The following is a 22118-nucleotide window of genomic DNA, read 5'->3' on the forward strand; positions in this document are numbered from 1 at the left end:
TGGACCATCGTCATCTGTTCCTCCGAGAGATACAGATGAGTTCTGGAGTAGGATGACTGAGATCATGTCAGCTTAGGCGAGGACTATCACTGACGGGCTGACGAGCAGATTAGATAGTATGTCAGCTCAGGCGAGGACTATTACTGATGGGCTGACGAGCCGACTGGACATCATGTCTGCTGAGATCAGTGATCTGAGGCAGCAGATAGGAGCACTCCGGAGAGAGAGAGAGACCCATGGACCATCTGTGCCACAGGCCGCTGAGTCAGAGATTTTGGCACAGAGTCATCCAGCTCGTCGTGCTCCATGCCAGACACAGTCTCTCCAGGCTCGACCTCCCCTCGCCACGTACACTAGGAGGATGAGGACTAGATCCCAGCTATTAGACACTCCCTAGGCTGATATTAGCATTTCTGTTTAGAGCCTAGGCTGGATATCTAGTTCTCATATGTATTTTGCTTTTATCATGTATCTTTAAACTTTGATTAAGGAACATTATATTTGTTTTTGTTTTTGGGCATGAATGTACTAAAATGTTCCTATTTTGATCAATGAAGTTTGAATGTTTGTTATTTATTGTGTCTTTTCCCATGCATCTCTTTGATGATAACAAAAAGGGGAGAAGTAAATAAAGAGTAATAGGGGGAGAAGTAAAGGTAGAGTGATAAGAGGAGAAGTAAAGAAAGAAGGAGAAATAACGAAATAACTTGTAAAACAAATTGAAAATCATATAGGAAAGCATATACATCCAAGGGGGAGCAATTTGCAACAATGAAAATGATCAAGTCAAAAATTTCTATCAAATTTCAGAATTTGGCACATAGAATTTCAGAATTTGGCACGCACCTTTCACACCTCGATACATAACCTGAAACTCATGTTTTATCTCAAATTTTTGAAGTTTCATCTTTAATGAATTATAAATGAAAGGGGGAGCAATTCAAAAAGTCAAATTGGCAATATTTGAATGATATAGGGGGAGACTTCACTCTTATATATGAAAAGCTGAAATTCAGCAAGTTAAGCCCTTTCAAAAACTGATTTTAAGATAAGTATCAATAGGCTCATACTCTTTATTTTGTAATCATCAAAAAGGGGGAGATTGAGGATGATAGTGTTATTTTGATGATTAACAAGCAATTATCTAGAGTATGTTATAAGTTAATGATAAGTGCGGAATAATTTATAACTTAGTTATCTTTCCATAGCACTTATCAATGTTCTTAAACTGATAAATACGTATTTTACCATAAAATTGAATAATAAATTTAAAATATAGTAAGAAGTAAATAATTATTTTCTTAAATCAGACTCTGGCCTTATCTCTCTCTTGGTTGCAATCTTCCATGAAAACTACAGGAAAACATATAAGGAGGAGATTGTGTTGATCCGATTTATTAACCTGATGGAGTTGTAATCAAGCTAAGGGTATAATTAAATGGGCTTTGGTCCTGGTTAGATTGTATGGGAAAATATTTGATTAACCCTTTTATTAAGTCACAGTCTGATCTGGTTGAGTTCAATCTGAAGCGATTTAGTAAGAATTAAATGTCATTGGGCTCAAGAACAAGTTCAAGCAAATCAACAATCATGATCCACCTCAAATCCAAAGTCAATTCCTTGCGTGCCTTCATATAAAATTTATAATTTAAAACAAAAAAAAATAATAAAATAAAAATAAAAATAAAAATAAAAATAATGATAATTTCGGGAAGAAGCAATGTATTCACTGTTCATATGAACAGTGCACAAAAAAATATATATATAAAAAAATAAATAAATAAAAACATAAATAAATAAATAAATAAATAAATAAATATATATAAATAGATTCCACTGTTTATCTTCTTCCTCCCGCTGCCAAACCTTCCCGTGATCCTGCCTCGCTCACAACAACTCGATCCCCCATCATCCGCGTGCCAAATCCAAGAGGGAGATCAGCCGGGCATCTTCCGCATCCGGCCATGGCGTCGTCTTCATTCCCGGATGCTCCGCCGGCGATCACTCCTCCGCTGCAATCAACGAGCCGCTCCAATCGTCGGAAATCAAATGCTCCGCATCAGCCCGTTCCAGCACGAGTTCCACGGGGTGCAGCCAGCGACCGGATCCCCCGCCTCTCCTTCCGATCGTAACGCTTCCAATTCATCATTCAACAGCACCCGGACACCTGCAACATCTTTCCGTCCGGATTCATCCATAGCACCAAGCCGTTATCGGCTCCCAACTGCCGGAAACCCAGCTCGGCATTCATCTACAGCTCAGTCCCTGGCTTCTCCGAGATCCAGATACTCCGCATTAGCACCTCCCATCGATCCCGCGGCCATCTCATCTTTTTCCCTCCACCTCCCGTCGATCCAGCGGCCGGCTTCATTTCCGGCCATTACAATCAAACGCTCCACGGATCCCTCCCAAGATCCAGCCACGCCATTGACGCCATTCATCCACTATAAAAGGAGGAGGGCGTTCGGTGGCAGAGGGGAGCTCGGTGGAGGAAAGAAACAGAGGATACTCTGTTTCGGTGAAGAAGAAGAAGAAGAAAGCCGAGAGAAAGAAAAAAAAAAAAAAGAAGAGAGAGGGGGGAAAGAGAATAGTTGTGATATTTTGGGAATAATGGGAGGTGATCAATTTCATTTGAAGATGGGAGGTCATCCGGAAGCCATGCTCGGCTAAACATCTAATCTAGGGCTGGATGAAGCCCTAGCAATGTATCAGGGCATTGTAGTTCTTATTTTCTTTATTATTTTGGAGCTTGTTTAAATTATTATCTTCAATGAAATATTTTTTATGATGTTTAAACTTTGAGCATGCCATTTATTATTCATGTTTGCTAAAGTAGTCTAAGATGATCCATGCCTAGGAAGATGAGGTGTGCTGCATCCTAGATTAGCATACTTAGGTAGACACTTCATGCTACACCGAAGATGGATCTTCCTAAAACTATGTATGCTTTTATTTTAAAAGGCTTGTAGCCAAAATTGCATGTCTCTCCAAAAGATAAAAATTAAGAACACAATCCTTGATGCAATGCTATGTGGTGGATTCCAAACCCTAGATCTATTTACTTTGATAAAATTTCAATCCGTACTCATAGTTTGATTTAGTTGAATCAAGTTAGCAAATCCTTCTTTTTGATTTATTTTTAAAAGAAAAATAACTTATTCTTCAATCCCTGTGGACCGACACCCGTAATCACTATCCTACAGGATACGTGCTATTGCGTGGTTTATTTTCAAAATTGAAATAACCGATCAATTTTTGGCGCTGTTGCCGGGGATTGCTAGCATAGTTATTTTTCTTATTAAAAAAAAATTATTTAAAAAATTAAAAAAAATTAAAAAAAATTTCTATTATTGTTACTTTTCTTATCTTCTTTTTTTCTCCCTTACTAATTTTTATTTATTTTTTTTTATCAGGAATCGAAAAAAAAAAATCTGGGATGATCAAAAGGAGAACTGCCGGAAAAGAAATGCTGTAGAGGTTTGCAAAAAAAAAAAAAAAATTAAATTGCTGGGGAAATTCCCTTTGGTAACCTCTAAACTTTTCTTGTTTAAATTAATTATTGGCTTGAAATTTTGTGGTGATTGTTTGATTTTAATTATAACAAAATTGTGAATGCATGCTTGATACACATACACAAATCAATTTGCACATAGTAAGGGCAATCACCCCAACAAGATAAGAGCCGGATTTCATCACCGGACTCTTGCCCAACTTAGGTGAACTCAATCTCACATAGTGTCATCTTTAATTAAAATCAATTAGACATTGGCCCCTAGGGACATTCGAGCTCAATAGGACGAAGATCACCGAAAGTTGCACCAATTTCGCTCTGTGGCTTAGTTGATGTCTAGGCAAGCTTTGTCCCTATAAGGGAGACAGTTCATCTGTTCGAGGCAAGTGGGTTTTAAGTGGGACCTTTGCGAACGCATCGTGACCCCTCCACTTACCTGGGAGCTTACCTGGTCAACTCGGTTCATTAGACCGGATTGGAAGCTTAGGTGCCCTCTTCAAACCAGTTAGGAGCTGTCTAGTGATTTTAGGACAAAGACTAGGACTGATGTGTTTTTCTTTTATTGCATGCTTGACTGATCGAGTACTAATGTATGCAAGGAAGTCGTTCTAGAGTACGTGAGCTATTACCTTTTGACCCTGAAATAGAACGAACCCTTAGGAATATTCGAGCTAAGATCAAAACATTAGAATCATCCCTACCTCCTGAGATGGCTGAAGAACAACCCAAACTCCTGAGGGAGTACTTTACTCCCACCATTTACACTTTCCCATCTTGCATTCGATTACCTGAAGTAGCAGCGGTACAATATGAAATAAAGTCTAGTATGATCCAAATGCTTCCATCTTTTTATGGGCTCACCAATGAAGACCCATATAAACACCTAGATGAATTCCTTGAGATTTGCACCACTGTCAAGATTCAAAATTTCACTGATGATGCTTTAAAACTTAGGTTATTCCCCTTCTCCCTTAAAGATAGAGCCAAACAATGGCTGAATTCTTTAGAAGCTAACTCAACTCGTTCTTGGGATCAAATGCAACAAGAATTCCTTAAAAAATACTTTCCTATAGGAAGAACGAACCAGTTTAGACGTGCCATTACAAGCTTCTCCCAAACCGAGGGAGAAGAATTTCATGAAACTTGGGAGAGATTTCGGGACCTAATCCGTAAATGCCCCCATCATCAAATACCTAAGTGGCAGCTAGTGCAATGTTTCTATGACGGTTTGACGGAACGAAACCGTCAGATGATCGATGCTGCATGTGGGGGGACTTTCATGCTTCGAAATGAGCATGAAGCATGGCAATTATTTGAAAATCTTAATGAAAACTCCCTCCACCATGCTTCATGTTCTCGTCAAGCATCCCCGAATTTTCAAAGAAAAGGGGCCATTTGTGAAATAAGTCATTCTACGGACCTGTCTAGCAAGGTAGATGCATTGTCCCATAAGATTGACCAACTAATGATAGGAGGACATGTCGTTAGCTCTTTCCAAGCACAAGTGTGTGCTATCTATTCTAGCCCATCGCATCCTATTCATGAGTGCCCCTCAGCACCCCAATATCCCGAACTCGTGCAAGAACACATCAATGCTGCCCAAACACAGCCCAGACCGGGTAATGATCCATTTTTCAATACACATAATCCGGAATGGCGGAATCATCCAAATTTTTCTTGGAGGCAGCAAGCTTCTAATACCTCCCAACCCTTCTCCCAAAATTTTCAAAACCCTCAGAATTTTCATCCCTACCGTCCCTCAACCCAATTTCAGCATCCTCCTCCTCCAACCCAAAGAAATACAGCCTTTGAGGAGAAGGTGTTGACTGCCCTTCAAGGTTTGGAGGCAAACACACAACTATTGCACTCTCACACGCGATCAATTGCTAAGCTAGAATCCCAAATGGGTCAACTAGCTAATGCATTAAACAAGCAAGAGGAAGGCAAGCTTCCAAGTCAACCAATGAGTAATCCTAGGGGACAATATGTGACTCAAGAAACTCAACTAAATCATGAGCAAGCTAATGCTTTGACTACCCTAAGGAGTGGACGTATAATAGATAATAAGGTTGGGGAGGGTAACAATAAAGAAGGAGAAGAAGAAGAGAAGAATGTATCACATGAAAACCCAAAACCTTCTTCAGCTAGTCCACCATCTGCCACAACCCACATTCCAAAGGCTCCATTTCCTGAAGCACTTAATGCACCCTCCCCCTTTAACAAGAAGAGAACTTCATTAGAAGAGATGATGGAGGTCTTCAAACAAGTTAAAATCAACCTCCCACTCCTTGATGCCATCAAACAAGTTCCCTCCTATGCCAAATTTCTCAAAGACCTTTGCACCCAAAAGCGAAAATCTAGGATACATGTGCCTAAAAAGGTCTTACTTACTGAACAGGTAAGTTCCATTCTCCAATACAACACCCCTCCAAAATTCAAAGATCCTGGCGCTCCCACTATTTCCTGTGTCATAGGAGATAACTCCATTGACCGAGCACTCTTAGATCTAGGGGCAAGTGTGAATCTTCTACCCTATTCAGTCTATGAGAAATTTGGGTTAGGTGAATTAAAACCTACCTCGGTGTCCTTACAATTGGCTGATCGATCTGTGAAGATACCACGGGGGATGATTGAAGATGTTCTTGTCAAGGTAGACAAATTCTATTTTCCAGTAGATTTTATCGTCCTTGACATGGAACATGTGCCCAACCTAAAAAAACAAATCCCTGTGATTCTTGGTCGTCCCTTTTTAGCGACAGCCAATGCATGCATCAATTGTAGAACTGGGGCAATGGATATATCATTTGGGAACATGAAAATTAAATTGAATGTGTTTCATGCCGCTGACCAACATGTGAGGGAAGACGAGTGTTGCCTAATTGACGAAATGGATGATCTTGTAGAGGAAGCCCTTCCCTATATCTTAGCAGATGACCCCTTAGAGGCATGTCTGGGCCATTTTGACATTGACAACTTTGATATAGACAAGGCCATAGAAGAAGTTAACATCTTACTTGACAATCAATCTCCTGTGAGTTCCCTTCCTTGGAAGAGCCGACCTGAACCTCTTCCTCCCATTGCTAGCGCGCCACTTTGTCCTTCCATTGATTCACCACCTAAACTTGAGTTAAAGCCACTTCCAACAAATCTTAAGTATGCCTTTCTAGGACCAGAAGATAGCCTCCCTGTAATTATCGCAGCCAACTTATCTACTGAACAGGAGGGTAAACTTTTGAGGGTGCTAGAAGAAAATAAACATGCCATAGGATGGTCTGTAGCCGATTTGAAAGGGATTGACCCCTCTGTTTGCATGCATCGAATTCATCTCGAAGATGATGCAAAGCCCACCCGAGAAATGCAAAGAAGACTCAATCCTAACATGAAGGAGGTAGTCAAGAAAGAAGTGGTGAAGTTATTAGATGCCGGAATCATTTATCCAATTTCTGATAGTAAGTGGGTTAGTCCGACACAAGTGGTACCCAAGAAATCAGATATCACTGTGATTGAGAATACGGAAGGAGAATTAATACAAACACGCACAACCACGGGTTGGCGCGTGTGCATTGACTATAGAAAACTTAATTCAATGACTAGGAAGGACCATTTCCCTCTACCTTTCATAGATCAAATTTTGGAACGGTTGGCTGGTCAAGGTTTCTACTGCTTCTTAGATGGATATTCTGGATATAACCAAGTACCTGTCTACCCGGACGATCAAGAGAAGACCACCTTTACTTGCCCATTTGGGACATTTGTATATAGGAGGATGCCTTTTGGACTATGTAATGCACCCGCAACTTTTCAACGATGCATGATGGCCATCTTTTCAGATATGGTGGAAAACTTTCTAGAAGTGTTCATTGATGATTTCTCAGTTTTTGGCCTATCTTTTGATGATTGTCTAGACAATTTGACCTTAGTTTTGAAAAGATGTAAGGAGACCAACCTAGTACTAAGTTGGAAAAAGAGCCATTTTATGGTTCAAGAAGGCATAGTTTTAGGACACGTCGTGTCCAAGAGGGGCATTGAAGTAGATAAAGCCAAAATCGATCTTATTTCCAATCTTCCTCCACCAAAAACTGTGAAACAAATCCGATCATTCCTTGGCCATGCTGGTTTCTACCGTCGCTTTATTCAGAATTTCAGTAAGATTTCCAAACCCTTGTGCAATCTTCTTGCCAAGGACACTCCCTTTGTCTTTGATAAAACATGCGAGGAGGCATTTGAAAATCTTCGCTCGAAATTGACCACTGCACCTATCATACGGCCCCCTAATTGGACCCTTCCATTTGAACTAATGTGTGATGCATCCGACTATGCTATTGGGGCAGTCTTAGGGCAACGGCTAGATAAAGTACCTCATGTTATTTACTATGCTAGTAAAGCACTCTCAGATGCACAATTAAACTACACCACCACTGAGAAAGAATTGCTAGCCGTAGTATTCGCACTAGACAAGTTTCGATCTTACCTATTAGGATCCAAGGTTACCGTATTCACTGATCATGCTGCCCTTCGACACCTTCTTGCAAAGAAGGATACCAAACCCCGTCTGATTCGATGGATTCTTTTACTACAAGAATTTGACCTAGAAATTCGTGACAAGAAAGGAACTGCAAATGTCGTAGCGGACCACTTATCTAGGATTCTTCTTGAGCCCTCTTGTAAAAATACCTCACCCTTACACGATTCTTTTCCAGATGAACAATTATTTGAGGTACAAAGAATAAAAACGCCATGGTTTGCAAACATAGTGAATTACCTTGCCATAGGACGAATTCCTGATGATTGGTCAACTCAAGATAAGAACCGATTCTTTTCACAAGTAAAGTTCTATTATTGGGATGATCCTGATTTATTCAAGTATTGCCCCGATCAAGTCATCCGTCGATGTGTCCCTGAATGTGAATTTCAAAGTATTCTTTCATTCTGCCATTCACAAGCTTGTGGGGGACATTTTGGGGGTAGAAAAACTGCAGCAAAAGTTTTACAGAGTGGATTTTATTGGCCCACTCTTTTCAAAGATGCCCATAACTTTTGCCAAACTTGTGAACGGTGCCAACGGATGGGTACCATCTCCCGTAGAGATATGATGCCTCTCAATCCTATTTTAATTGTAGAAATATTTGATGTCTGGGGTATTGACTTTATGGGCCCTTTCCCACCATCCTTTGGTTTCGAATATATTCTTCTAGGGGTTGATTATGTTTCAAAATGGGTAGAAGCTGTCGCCACTAAAACTAATGACCACAAGGTTGTGATTAAATTTTTACATGAAAACATCTTTTGTCGTTTTGGCACACCCCGAGCCATCATTAGTGATGGGGGATCTCATTTTTGCAACCGGTCTTTCGAGGCTTTGGCTCGCAAATATAACATCACCCACAAAGTTGCTACCCCATATCATCCCCAAATGAGTGGACAAGTCGAGGTGTCCAATAGGGAGTTAAAACACATCTTAGAGAAAACGGTACGTCCCGATAGAAAAGATTGGTCTCAAAGGATAAATGATGCACTCTGGGCCTATCGTACTGCCTACAAAACTCCTATTGGCATGTCTCCCTACCGATTAGTTTTTGGAAAAGCTTGTCACTTACCGGTAGAACTTGAACATAGAGCTTTCTGGGCTATCAAAAAGTTTAACTTAGATATGGCAGTAGCTGGTCCTCACCGAAAACTCCAACTAAGTGAACTTGAAGAATTGCGCAATGAGGCTTATGAAAATGCTAAAATTTATAAAGCAAGGACTAAGGCTTTTCATGATAAAAATATTAACCGTAAGTCCTTCAAACCTGGTCAAAAGGTTTGGCTGTTCAATTCAAAGTTGCGACTCTTCCCGGATAAACTTCGCTCTAGGTGGGATGGACCATTCGTAGTGAAAAAGGTTTTTCCTTATGGTGCAGTAGAGATCCAACACCTCAATGGTGGACATGTTTTAAAAGTCAATGGTCAAAGGTTAAAACCTTATGTAGACTGTGTTGCCGACGGGCAATTGATCGAATCCCTTAATTTAACGAACCCTGTTTATCAAAATAATTAAGGACCCACTGTGTCTGGCTGAAGACAATAAACTTAGCGCTTGTTGGGAGGCAACCCAATTCTCTTAGATTATTTCTTAACATTGAGGACAATGTTAGGTTTAGGTTTGGAGGTATTCATCTTGATTTTCATCAAAAAAAAAAGTTAAAAAAAATAATAAAAAAAATCATCTTTTTAAAAAAAAATTAAAAATATTTTTTTTAAAAAAAATGTGTTTGTAATAAAAAAAAATTATTAAAAAAAAAGTTTTGTTTAAAAAAAAAAAAAACCTAATTTATATACATTTATGCGAGAATGATAAACACACAAGGTATATAAAATCTAAAAGCCCAATGACTAGTGGGAAGTAATACAAATTTAAGTTCTTTTTATTAAGTCTCTCTTAGGGAGTTGTAAGCTAATTAATACTTTGGAATTTCACTACACACTGGCCGACCCTTCTAAGGTCTAGGCTCGACATTATGTTGATAGTATAGTAGCAACCTTGGACCCTGATGAATCATACTTATCTAATCCAATATAAAGAAAAAAAAATCAATAAAAATGAATTTAGTCAGGAACATCGAAAAGGGCTACCTATTGTCAAAGGTCAAGTGGGCTTGTGATGAGGACTCTGAGCATAAGTCCGTAGGGGAGTCTTGATGCCCGACACCTTATGCCAACTGGTGTGAGAGTTGTCGACTGATTGCTCGTTACACGGAGAAATCACCACAAGAGTAAAAGTACACAATTTAAAAATCTTTCTTAAAAGAAAAAAAAAAGGAAAAAAAATGCTGTATCGACCGAAAAGACAATAGTGTGAAAGCCGTCGTTGTAAAAATTCGAGTAAACTGGAATATTACAGATAAAGCCCGTGAGGTACTAAAGTAAACATCCACAACTCTCGAAATCCTGCAGATAAGATGATTTTGAATCAGTGAGTAGGTTCCTTCGACCAATCCTTGGAAACTACTGGTATTAGCAATATTTTGGAGATCCGAACTCTTAGCTTGGGTACGGTCCAGATTTCACCGAGCACTCCAGTATAAATAAGTCTTACAACTTCCTAAATGGAAACTTAATGACTTTAACTTAGATTGCATACTAACCTAGAATTTGGGCTGATTTAGTAAATAAAACCGTGTGTGCTTTGAAATTCTTATCATTCATGTATCTTAAAATTAGATAATAATAATAATAAAAAAAAAGAGAGTTTTTGAAATTCTTTACTAGTATGCATTTGGAATTCGATTTTCACTTCATAGATCAATCGATCTAAAAAAAAAAAATAAAAAAAAATAAAAAAATAAATATAATAATAAAAAATATAATAAAATAATTAAAAAATAATAATAAAATAAAAAAAAATATATTTATTGAAGTTTGTGGGTATCTTCACTGAAAACTCTCACGAGACTATAACTCGTCCGCTAGGGTAACCTAGGGGTTTAAAGCCATGTTGCATATGGTAAATGCAATCGCGATGCCTGCGAAAGTGAGTTAGAGTTTTTTTTTCTTTTCTAATTTTATTTTGCTCGAGGACTAGCAAAATATAGGTTTGGGGGTGTGATAAGTGCGGAATAATTTATAACTTAGTTATCTCTCTCTTGGTTGCAATCTTCCATGAAAACTACAGGAAAACATATAAGGAGGAGATTGTGTTGATCCGATTTATTAACCTGATGGAGTTGTAATCAAGCTAAGGGTATAATTAAATGAGTTTTGGTCCTGGTTAGATTGTATGGGAAAATATTTGATTAACCCTTTTATTAAGTCACAGTCTGATCTGGTTGAGTTCAATCTGAAGCGATTTAGTAAGAATTAAATGTCATTGGGCTCAAGAACAAGTTCAAGCAAATCAACAATCATGATCCACCTCAAATCCAAAGTCAATTCCTTGCGTGCCTTCATATAAAATTTATAATTTAAAACCAAAAAAAATAATAAAATAAAAATAAAAATAAAAATAAAAATAATGATAATTTCGGGAAGAAGCAATGTATTCACTGTTCATATGAACAGTGACACTGTTCATATGAACAGTGCACAAAAAAATATATATATAAAAAATAAATAAATAAATAAAAACATAAATAAATAAATAAATAAATAAATAAATAAATATATATAAATAGATTCCACTGTTTATCTTCTTCCTCCCGCTGCCAAACCTTCCCGTGATCCCGCCTCGCTCACAACAACTCGATCCCCCATCATCCGCGTGCCAAATCCAAGAGGGAGATCAGCCGGGCATCTTCCGCATCCGGCCATGGCGTCGTCTTCATTCCCGGATGCTCCGCCGGCGATCACTCCTCCGCTGCAATCAACGAGCCGCTCCAACCGTCGGGAATCAAATGCTCCGCATCAGCCCGTTCCAGCACGAGTTCCACGGGGTGCAGCCAGCGACCGGATCCCCCGCCTCTCCTTCCGATCGTAACGCTTCCAATTCATCATTCAACAGCACTCGGACACCTGCAACATCTTTCCGTCCGGATTCATCCATAGCACCAAGCCGTGATCGGCTCCCAACCGCCGGAAACCCAGCTCGGCATTCATCTACAACTCAGTCCCCGGCTTCTCCGAGATCCAGATACTCCGCATCAGCACCTCCCATCGATCCCGCGGCCATCTCATCTTTTTCCCTCCACCTCCCGTCGATCCAGCGGCCGGCTTCATTTCCGGCCATTACAATCAAACGCTCCACGGATCCCTCCCAAGATCCAGCCACGCCATTGACGCCATTCATCCACTATAAAAGGAGGAGGGCGTTCGGTGGCAGAGGGGAGCTCGGTGGAGGAAAGAAACAGAGGATACTCTGTTTCGGTGAAGAAGAAGAAGAAGAAGAAAGCCGAGAGAAAGAAAAAAAAAAAAAGAAGAGAGAGGGGGGAAAGAGAATAGTTGTGATATTTTGGGAATAATGGGAGGTGATCAATTTCATTTGAAGATGGGAGGTCATCCGGAAGCCATGCTCGGCTAAACATCTAATCTAGGGCTGGATGAAGCCCTAGCAATGTATCAGGGCATTGTAGTTCTTATTTTCTTTATTATTTTGGAGCTTGTTTAAATTATTATCTTCAATGAAATATTTTTTATGATGTTTAAACTTTGAGCATGCCATTTATTATTCATGTTTGCTAAAGTAGTCTAAGATGATCCATGCCTAAGAAGATGAGGTGTGCTGCATCCTAGATTAGCATACTTAGGTAGACACTTCATGCTACACCGAAGATGGATCTTCCTAAAACTATGTATGCTTTTATTTTAAAAGGCTTGTAGCCAAAATTGCATGTCTCTCCAAAAGATAAAAATTAAGAACACAATCCTTGATGCAATGCTATGTGGTGGATTCCAAACCCTAGATCTATTTACTTTGATAAAATTTCAATCCGTACTCATAGTTTGATTTAGTTGAATCAAGTTAGCAAATCCTTCTTTTTGATTTATTTTTAAAAGAAAAATAACTTATTCTTCAATCCCTGTGGACCGACACCCGTAATCACTATCCTACAGGATACGTGCTATTGCGTGGTTTATTTTCAAAATTGAAATAACCGATCAATTTTTGGCGCCGTTGCCGGGGATTGCTAGCATAGTTATTTTTCTTATTAAAAAAAAATTATTTAAAAAATTAAAAAAAAATTAAAAAAAATTTCTATTATTGTTACTTTTCTTATCTTCTTTTTTTTCTCCCTTACTAATTTCTATTTATTTATTTATTTTTTTATCAGGAATCGAAAAAAAAATCTGGGATGATCAAAAGGAGAACTGCCGGAAAAGAAATGCTGTAGAGGTTTGCAAAAAAAAAAAAAAAATTAAATTGCTGGGGAAATTCCCTTTGGTAACCTCTAAACTTTTCTTGTTTAAATTAATTATTGGCTTGAAATTTTGTGGTGATTGTTTGATTTTAATTATAGCAAAATTGTGAATGCATGCTTGATACACATACACAAATCAATTTGCACATAGTAAGGGCAATCACCCCAACAAGATAAGAGCCGGATTTCATCACCGGACTCTTGCCCAACTTAGGTGAACTCAATCTCACATAGTGTCATCTTTAATTAAAATCAATTAGACGTTGGCCCCTAGGGACATTCGAGCTCAATAGGACGAAGATCACCGAAAGTTGCACCAATTTCGCTCTGTGGCTTAGTTGATGTCTAGGCAAGCTTTGTCCCTATAAGGGAGACAGTTCATCTGTTCGAGGCAAGTGGGTTTTAAGTGGGACCTTTGCGAACGCATCGTGACCCCTCCACTTACCTGGGAGCTTACCTGGTCAACTCGGTTCATTAGACCGGATTGGAGGCTTAGGTGCCCTCTTCAAACCAGTTAGGAGCTGTCTAGTGATTTTAGGACAAAGACTAGGACTGATGTGTTTTTCTTTTATTGCATGCTTGACTGATCGAGTACTAATGTATGCAAGGAAGTCGTTCTAGAGTACGTGAGCTATTACCTTTTGACCCTAAAATAGAACGAACCCTTAGGAATATTCGAGCTAAGGTCAAAACATTAGAATCATCCCTACCTCCTGAGATGGCTGAAGAACAACCCAAACTCCTGAGGGAGTACTTTACTCCCACCATTTACACTTCCCCATCTTGCATTCGATTACCTGAAGTAGCAGCGGTACAATATGAAATAAAGTCTAGTGTGATCCAAATGCTTCCATCTTTTTATGGGCTCACCAATGAAGACCCATATAAACACCTAGATGAATTCCTTGAGATTTGCACCACTGTCAAGATTCAAAATTTCACTGATGATGCTTTAAAACTTAGGTTATTCCCCTTCTCCCTTAAAGATAGAGCCAAACAATGGCTGAATTCTTTAGAAGCTAACTCAACTCGTTCTTGGGATCAAATGCAACAAGAATTCCTTAAAAAATACTTTCCTATAGGAAGAACGAACCAGTTTAGACGTGCCATTACAAGCTTCTCCCAAACCGAGGGAGAAGAATTTCATGAAACTTGGGAGAGATTTCGGGACCTAATCCGTAAATGCCCCCATCATCAAATACCTAAGTGGCAGCTAGTGCAATGTTTCTATGACGGTTTGACGGAACGAAACCGTCAGATGATCGATGCTGCATGCGGGGGGACTTTCATGCTTCGAAATGAGCATGAAGCATGGCAATTATTTGAAAATCTTAATGAAAACTCCCTCCACCATGCTTCATGTTCTCGTCAAGCATCCCCGAATTTTCAAAGAAAAGGGGCCATTTGTGAAATAAGTCATTCTACGGACCTGTCTAGCAAGGTAGATGCATTGTCCCATAAGATTGACCAACTAATGATAGGAGGACATGTCGTTAGCTCTTCCCAAGCACAAGTGTGTGCTATCTGTTCTAGCCCATCGCATCCTATTCATGAGTGCCCCTCAGCACCCCAATATCCCGAACTCGTGCAAGAACACATCAATGCTGCCCAAACACAGCCCAGACCGGGTAATGATCCATTTTCCAATACACATAATCCGGGATGGCGGAATCATCCAAATTTTTCTTGGAGGCAGCAAGCTTCTAATACCTCCCAACCCTTCTCCCAAAATTTTCAAAACCCTCAGAATTTTCATCCCTACCGTCCCTCAACCCAATTTCAGCATCCTCCTCCTCCAACCCAAAGAAATACAGAAGTACCGACCCAAACACGGGCAGAAGCATAACGGCTAGTTCTGCAGAAGTACTTTTTGTCCTTCCAAAAGTAAGTAACGGCTAGTTTTTGAATTCTAACCATTGGGGCTTGTCCAATGGATGTAGAAAACTATTTAAAGTGGCACTATTCATCAGATAGAACATCCTTTCCAAAGAATATCAAAGAGTACACAAGAAAGAGAAAGTGCCCTAATCTTCTTCATCCAAGTGCTTCATTCAAGAATCAAAGAAAGGAGTTGAGCAGATTCAAAGAGTCATCAAGAGCTCCATCCTCCCTTGAAGAGTGAAGCATCCTTGACAAAGAAGAGAGAAGTCACTACAAGCGATAAATACTTTCTAAACTCTTCTTTGTAGATTATATTGTTTTATTTGCTCATCTAGGAGTTTAAATCTTCTTTCTTTATTTGTTAAACTACTTGTAAAGGTTGGTTGGTTAGCCCGCAAAACCAACGGAATAGGTTGATTGGTGAACCCGGAAAACCAATTGTAAAGGTTCGTTGGTGAGCCCGTAAAACCAACAAAGGTTCGTTGGTGAGCCCGTAAAACCAACATAGGTTTTTGGTGAACCCGAAAAACCAAAGTGTAAAGGTTTTTGGATTGTGAGCCCGGAAAACAATCTGCAGGATTATAGTGAATTCCCAAGGGGTCGCTTGGGGAGTGGACGTAGGTGCTAAGGAGAGCACCGAACCACTATACTTCTTGTTGTTTGTATTGTGATTTGTTTAAGTTTACTAACTCATCATTTAACACAAGTAAGATAGTTAAAAGTAAAAGAAACCAATTCACCCCCCCCCTCTTGGCTTGTCACCTTGGGCAACATCCCATCAAGGATCACGCGGCCACAATCAATTGCCCTAGCCGTCCGTGATCTTCACCCGCATCATGCCAAAGATCCAGCAATCACACGTCCGTTCCTCCTCTCCACGCTTCAAGGGACGTAGGCGATCTGTATAAAGGGAGGAGGGGAGGCCATTGGCAAGGGGGGAGGGGCACTCGGTTGGGCCAAAGAAACAGGGGAGGAAGCGCTCGGTTTGGTAGAGGAGAGAAAGAAAAAAAAAGAGAAAAAAGAAACAGAGTATGCTCTGTTTTGAAGAAAAGAGGAATAAAAAAATAAAGAGAGGGGGGGAGGCAGTGTTGTTTTTAATTTTAATTAAGAGTTTTATTTGTTGCAATGTTACTGGAGAGTTTTTTAAGAGCTTTAGATTTGCAATTTTAATTTACATTTTTCACATTCTGTAATTTTTCTTTTCATGCAATATATGAAATTCTCTCTCATACAATCTAGGTTCCAGGCTTCAATCTTCTTAAGCACTGTTTTCATCCATGCCAAAGTTTTCCTTTGAATAGTTAAATATTTCATGAAATTTATAAATGCTCTTCGATTTCTAAGTACTTGTCTTTTCATTATTTTTAAATAAAGAAGATTCTCTGGTAGATCAGAAAATCAGTCAATATCCCCCGACGTAATGTTTTTCTTTTTTCATTCAAAAATCGATTTCAAATCCGAGTGAACGTTTTAATTTTTATGCAACTTCAATCGCCTCCTTGTGGATCGATCTCTTACGACCACTATTCTTCGAGTAGAACAGGTAAAAGTAAAATTAATTTAAACTTTGTTTGTCGGTTCTAACAACGATCTGTCTAGCATATTTTTAGGTAGACAGGAATTGGATAATAGTCCTCTAACCTGAATAAAAGTGGAGTTGTGTTAATCCTCACCAGCCTGGACGCAGTCATGGCGGAGCATGCCTTGTGTTTTGGCTTCAAAGTATCCAATAATGAAGCAAGTATGATGCCCTCCGCCTTGGCCTCAAGTTTGCCTAAGAACTTGGAGTTCGATGCCAAAAGGTTCTTAATGACTCCTAGGTGGTCATCAGAAAAGTTGGAGGGGACTATGAAGCAAGGGTCCCCATTGTTGCCCAAATGGATTGATTTTGACAAGTACAAAATCTTTGAGTATAATACTAATGATTTTTTATTTTTAGAGAAGCTAATTTATTTTATAGGAAGCTCAATGAGGTTGAAAGATTAGAGAGTCCTAGAAGAACAATACTCAAAGTTGGAAAAGTTTTTGAAGTGCATGAGTTAAACCTGAAGGATCATGAATCGACTCATGCTGAACACGAGTCGACCCAGCACAAGTCGACTTGACCATAGAATTGCTGCAGATAAAAACAAAAAGCAGTGAAAATCAGCCCTTTTATGAGTCGACCCTAGTGGATCACGAGTCAACCCCAAGCAAACTCGAGTTGACCCAAAAGATAGATGAGTCAACTATAAAAGTGACCACAGGCGAAAGATAAAATGCAACAAAAAAGAACAGTTTCTCGAGTCGAGTCCTGAAGATTACAAGTCGACCTCTAAATAAGTGAAGTCAGCCCATCTGCACCTAGCAACAGTAACGACTAATTTTTTTACAAAACTAGAATGACTATATTCACTCCCACCAGCCATTTCAGCCTCTCTAAAGGCTAGAAACATCTTCTAATTGGTTTTTGAAGATGTAAATGTATAGGAACACATAAGGAAGATAACAAGAAGTGAAGGGAGAGATGGATTAAGAAGAGTGAGTGGATGAGGTAAAGAAAGAGGAAAACAAGAGAAAATTAGTGAATTAAGTGTAAGCCTTAAAGATCACATCTGACACAACCAAGAGCATTTAGTGTAGAGCTTCAAAGCATTATTCAAGGCCAACCACTCCTTCCTCAAGAGCTCCATTAAGTCAGTATCAGCTCATTAAGGAGCTTTAGTTGTTTTTATTAAAAAATATTATTTTCTATTGTAACAAGTTTCAAGAGTTGAAACTTGGAAAATGGTCCATCCAAATCTTGAATTCGATTGTATCAACCCTAGGGGAGGCTTGGATTAGAGGTTGTTTTTATTGCTTATCTAAGAAAATTAATTGAATTTCATTGAGAGGCCAGAAAGCAACTGATTTGTAATATTATCGATATATTATAGTGAAACTTCTAAGGGGGAAGCCTTGGAGAGTGGGCAAAAGAACCGAGTTTGACTTTAAGCTACTATAAAATCTTTATTTTTAAGTTGTTTGTGCTTGTTCTTATCTTGTGCATTTATTTATCACTCATTTTGCCGTGCATACTTAAATTTAGATTAGTATTACTTAAGATTTGTCAACCCTAAAGGATGAATTTTGATGATTACAAAACACTTGAGATAATGTTGTGTACTAATGATGTTGGCTTAATTGTGAAGTTTTATAAGTCAAGAAAAATCAGAAGAAATGAAGCATTGCAAAATCATAAGTTCTTCGCAAACACTTCATTGGATATGTTCTAAAAGAAAAATGATCTTAATCTAATCCATAGAGATCAAATATGAAGTTTAAAGTTTTCTATTTGAAAAACTTGAGTCGACCCCTAAGCAAAAATGATAAGTTTGAGTTAACTCTAGCATGTTTTCTTCAAGTGGCATAGTCAATGAGTCGACCCCTGCAAAAAATTAGTCGACCCTTGTATAGTTCAAATTAAACAGAGAGCTTTTACCGCCTGAGATAAAGTTTGAAGAGTCAACCCTTGTTCCAAATAAGTTGACCCCCAAAATTGAAGAGTCGGCCCTTGCATTTGAAAAGTCGACCCCAGTTCAGTCTCAGCGTCATACAGAAAAATTATTGATGAGTCGACCCTTGTGTTTAGAGAGGCGACTCCTGAAGAAGATGAGTCGACCCTTGTGTTTAAAGAGGCGAATTCTGAAGAAGATGAGTCGACCCTTAAGGTTAAAGAGTCGACCCTTTGAAGTTATCACAGCATGAGCCGTCTTAACATCTTGAAGTGCTGACCCAAGATAAACATGAGTCGACCCCTGTACTACTGGGACCACAACGGAAAGCTTGCAACAACTTCTATCTTTTCTGTAACAGAAATGATTTCCATCAGAACGGAAAGAAAGTAATTCAAATCCCGCTGAAGAATTTGTCTATAAATTCAAGAGAACCTTAGAAGGAAAACAACAAGAAAAAGAGAGAAATATTCGGTCAAAGAAAGAAAAGTTTCCACAAAAGAAAGAAGAAGAAAAAGCTAAACAGTTCATCATCCTCACCGGCATTTATCTGAAACTTTCTCCTGTGAGGAAATCAGTCGAAGCTTCTCATCACATCAAGAAGAGCTAGTGTTCGAGCATTGGGACACTCTTCCACAACCAACCTCTTCATCGGCTTCAGCTTTCATTTTTATTGAAACATTCTATATACTCTGAAGCTTTAAGTTTTCTAGTTACAACATTCATTTATTTAGATTAACTATTGCTGCAACAGTTTCATTCATTTAAAACTTGTAAAGGCTATTCCAAGCCTTGATTGAAAGTTGTTGAATCGGAAGTATTCAGCAAGGTGTAAAGTTTTTAGTTGGTTTGTCTGAAAACCAACTGGGTTGTTTGTGAGCCCAGAAAAACAAACGGTGTAAAATTTTTGGTGGGTTTGTCTGAAAATCAACTGGATTGTTTGTGAGCCCAGAAAACAAACGGTTATAGGTTTTCGGTTGGTTGCTCGGAAAAACCAATAGGGCTTTTGATTGTGAGCTCGAAAAAAATCAGACTGTAATCTGCTGAGTTATTGTGAAATCTCAAGTTAGGCTTGGAAAGTGGATGTAGGTGCTGGGAGTGCACGGAACTACTATAAATTATTGTGTTTGTGTATGTGATTTATTTCTCTTCTTCCACTGCATATTTCTTAGTGCTTTCCTCATCTTATCCACTGTTTTATTTGTGCAACTCTAATTCCGCTGCTAAATCTACAAGTTATTGGAAGATAATAGTAATTCATTTTCTTCACGCTATTATTTTTTAAAAGACCCAATTCACCCCTCCTCTTGGGCTGCACCTCTAGGCAACAAGTGGTATCAGAGCCAGATTCTCACAGTAACTTATTGATCTAGCAATCAAGAGTTAAAAGTCATGGCAGCCTCTATGGGAACTTCTTTTGCCGAAGGGCAATCTACCAACAGACCATCTCTTTTCAATGGCACACACTTTACTTATTGGAAAGCACGTATGCATATTTTTATTCAAGTACTTAACTATGATTTATGGACTGTTATTATCAATGGACCTCACACACTAACTAAGATTATTGATGGCATCACCTTATTCAAACCTGAAATTGAATGTGATGACTATGATAAAAGAATGGCTCAGCTGAATGCAAAAGCTATGAATATTCTTTACTGTTCTTTAGATGCAAATGAGTTTAATTATATATCTATTTGCACGACTACTAAAGAAATCTGGGATAGGCTGGAAGTTACACATGAAGGCACTAACTAGGTCAAAGAATCTAAAATCAGTATGCTAGTGCATAAATATGAACTATTTAAAATGGAAAATAGTGAGTCTATAACTGAAATGTTTACTAGATTCACTGATATTATAAACGGCTTGAAAAGCCTTAGTAGATCTTAATCTAACAGTGATCTTGTTCGAAAAATTCTTAGATCTCCTCCTAGAGCATGGGAAGCAAAGGTCACTTCCATCCAAGAAGCCAAAGATCTCAACTCTCTCCCACTGGAAGAACTGCTGGGTTTCTTAATGACTCATGAGCTTTCAATAAAACAGAACCTTGAGGAGGATGAAGACAAGAAGTGCATAACTATTGCTCTTAAGTCCACTCTACATGAAGATGAGAGCGAGGATTTTGAATCCGACAACAGTAGGGAAATGGCCCTGATTACAAGAAGGTTTAGAAATTTTTTTAGAAGAAATAGAGAAAACTTCAAGAAAAGGCCTGTAATCAGGAAGGAGCAAAGCAAAGAAAACAATAATAAGGAGCAATATATTTGCTACAAGTGCAAAAGGTCAGGACACTTCAGAATTGACTGTCCTCTATTGTAAAAGGCTCCGAAAAGGTTAAGGAAGAAAGTTATGCTAGTGATGAGAATGCAAAATGTCATATTTTTCTACCTTAATGTTTAGTATTTTATACTTATTTTGTGCCTAAATGTACTCATTATTCTTATATTTTGATTTAGGATGCAAATGAAGGTGTTAAGTGCAAAACGAAGCTAATGGGGTGATTTTGGACAGTTTCAATATTGCTTCATAATCTAGGCATAACTTTCTCATCTGAGCTCTGATTGAGATGATTTGAGTTTTGAGAGATACTAGATTTATCAAGGTCAAAATTGGTCTTGAAGTTGCTGCACGTCTTTAGCCTGCAGTACGTGGATTTGACTCGGTCAATTTTAGAAGTCTCCAGATTTGATGCACGAAAATCCCAACTAGAAACACCACTTTCCCTGTTATATTAGGACTTTATTTTATTTTTTTTAATTAGTCAGATTTGAATATTTGTTAGGAGATTTTTTAGGAAGGGATAAAGGTAAAAGAAAGGAGGCTACACGGACTCCTCTTTCTCTTTTCTCTTGGAGGACTCCTCTTTCTCTTTTCTCCTTAGAAGTTTGCTTCCATGGCTCTGCATGGCTAAAGTTTTTATTGGTCTAAGGAAATAGAAGTCTCGAATCCATAAAATTGTGAGATCTGAATGTTTTTATTGTTCAATTTATGCTTGAGTATCAGATGTTCTTCAGTGCCTATTTTTATGATTATTTCGTTTAATTACTAGGAAGCCTAATAGTTTATTATTCATTGCAATCCATTGCTAGGTTAGATATCAGATCCGTAATTGTTTGATCCCTCTAATCTGTGAAGCAACTAAGATTTAATGATTTGTTGCATCAGAAATTTTCAGATCTTAGGAAGAACGCCCGACTAAATTAAATGCAATCGCTTGTGTTTGTGTTGTTTAGCTTTATTGATCTCTCTAATTCTTAAGGCTGCTACTAGATTAAACCTTTAGCGCTTGTCTTGGGTTGTTTAGTAGTTGGGGTTAATTAGATCGCTTGTTTTTAATTAACTACGACTAAGAAGAGATAAGAAAATAGTTCCAATGGTGAGTATTCAAAGTGCGAATTGATATATACCTGCATC

The 22118-nt window shown here is 38.6% G+C and overlaps 2 non-coding genes across 2 annotated transcripts; both read right to left on the reverse strand.

The window, feature by feature from the left end:
* Positions 1–4596: 4596 nt before the first annotated feature.
* LOC120105600 lies at positions 4597–4702 on the reverse strand. The gene has a single exon (XR_005507946.1). It is a non-coding gene; the product is annotated as a small nucleolar RNA R71 (small nucleolar RNA).
* Positions 4703–14438: 9736 nt separating this feature from the next.
* LOC120105601 lies at positions 14439–14544 on the reverse strand. The gene has a single exon (XR_005507947.1). It is a non-coding gene; the product is annotated as a small nucleolar RNA R71 (small nucleolar RNA).
* Positions 14545–22118: the final 7574 nt, after the last annotated feature.

This window comes from Phoenix dactylifera, unplaced genomic scaffold (genome assembly GCF_009389715.1).
Source record: "Phoenix dactylifera cultivar Barhee BC4 unplaced genomic scaffold, palm_55x_up_171113_PBpolish2nd_filt_p 000317F, whole genome shotgun sequence".
NCBI lineage: Eukaryota > Viridiplantae > Streptophyta > Magnoliopsida > Arecales > Arecaceae > Phoenix > Phoenix dactylifera.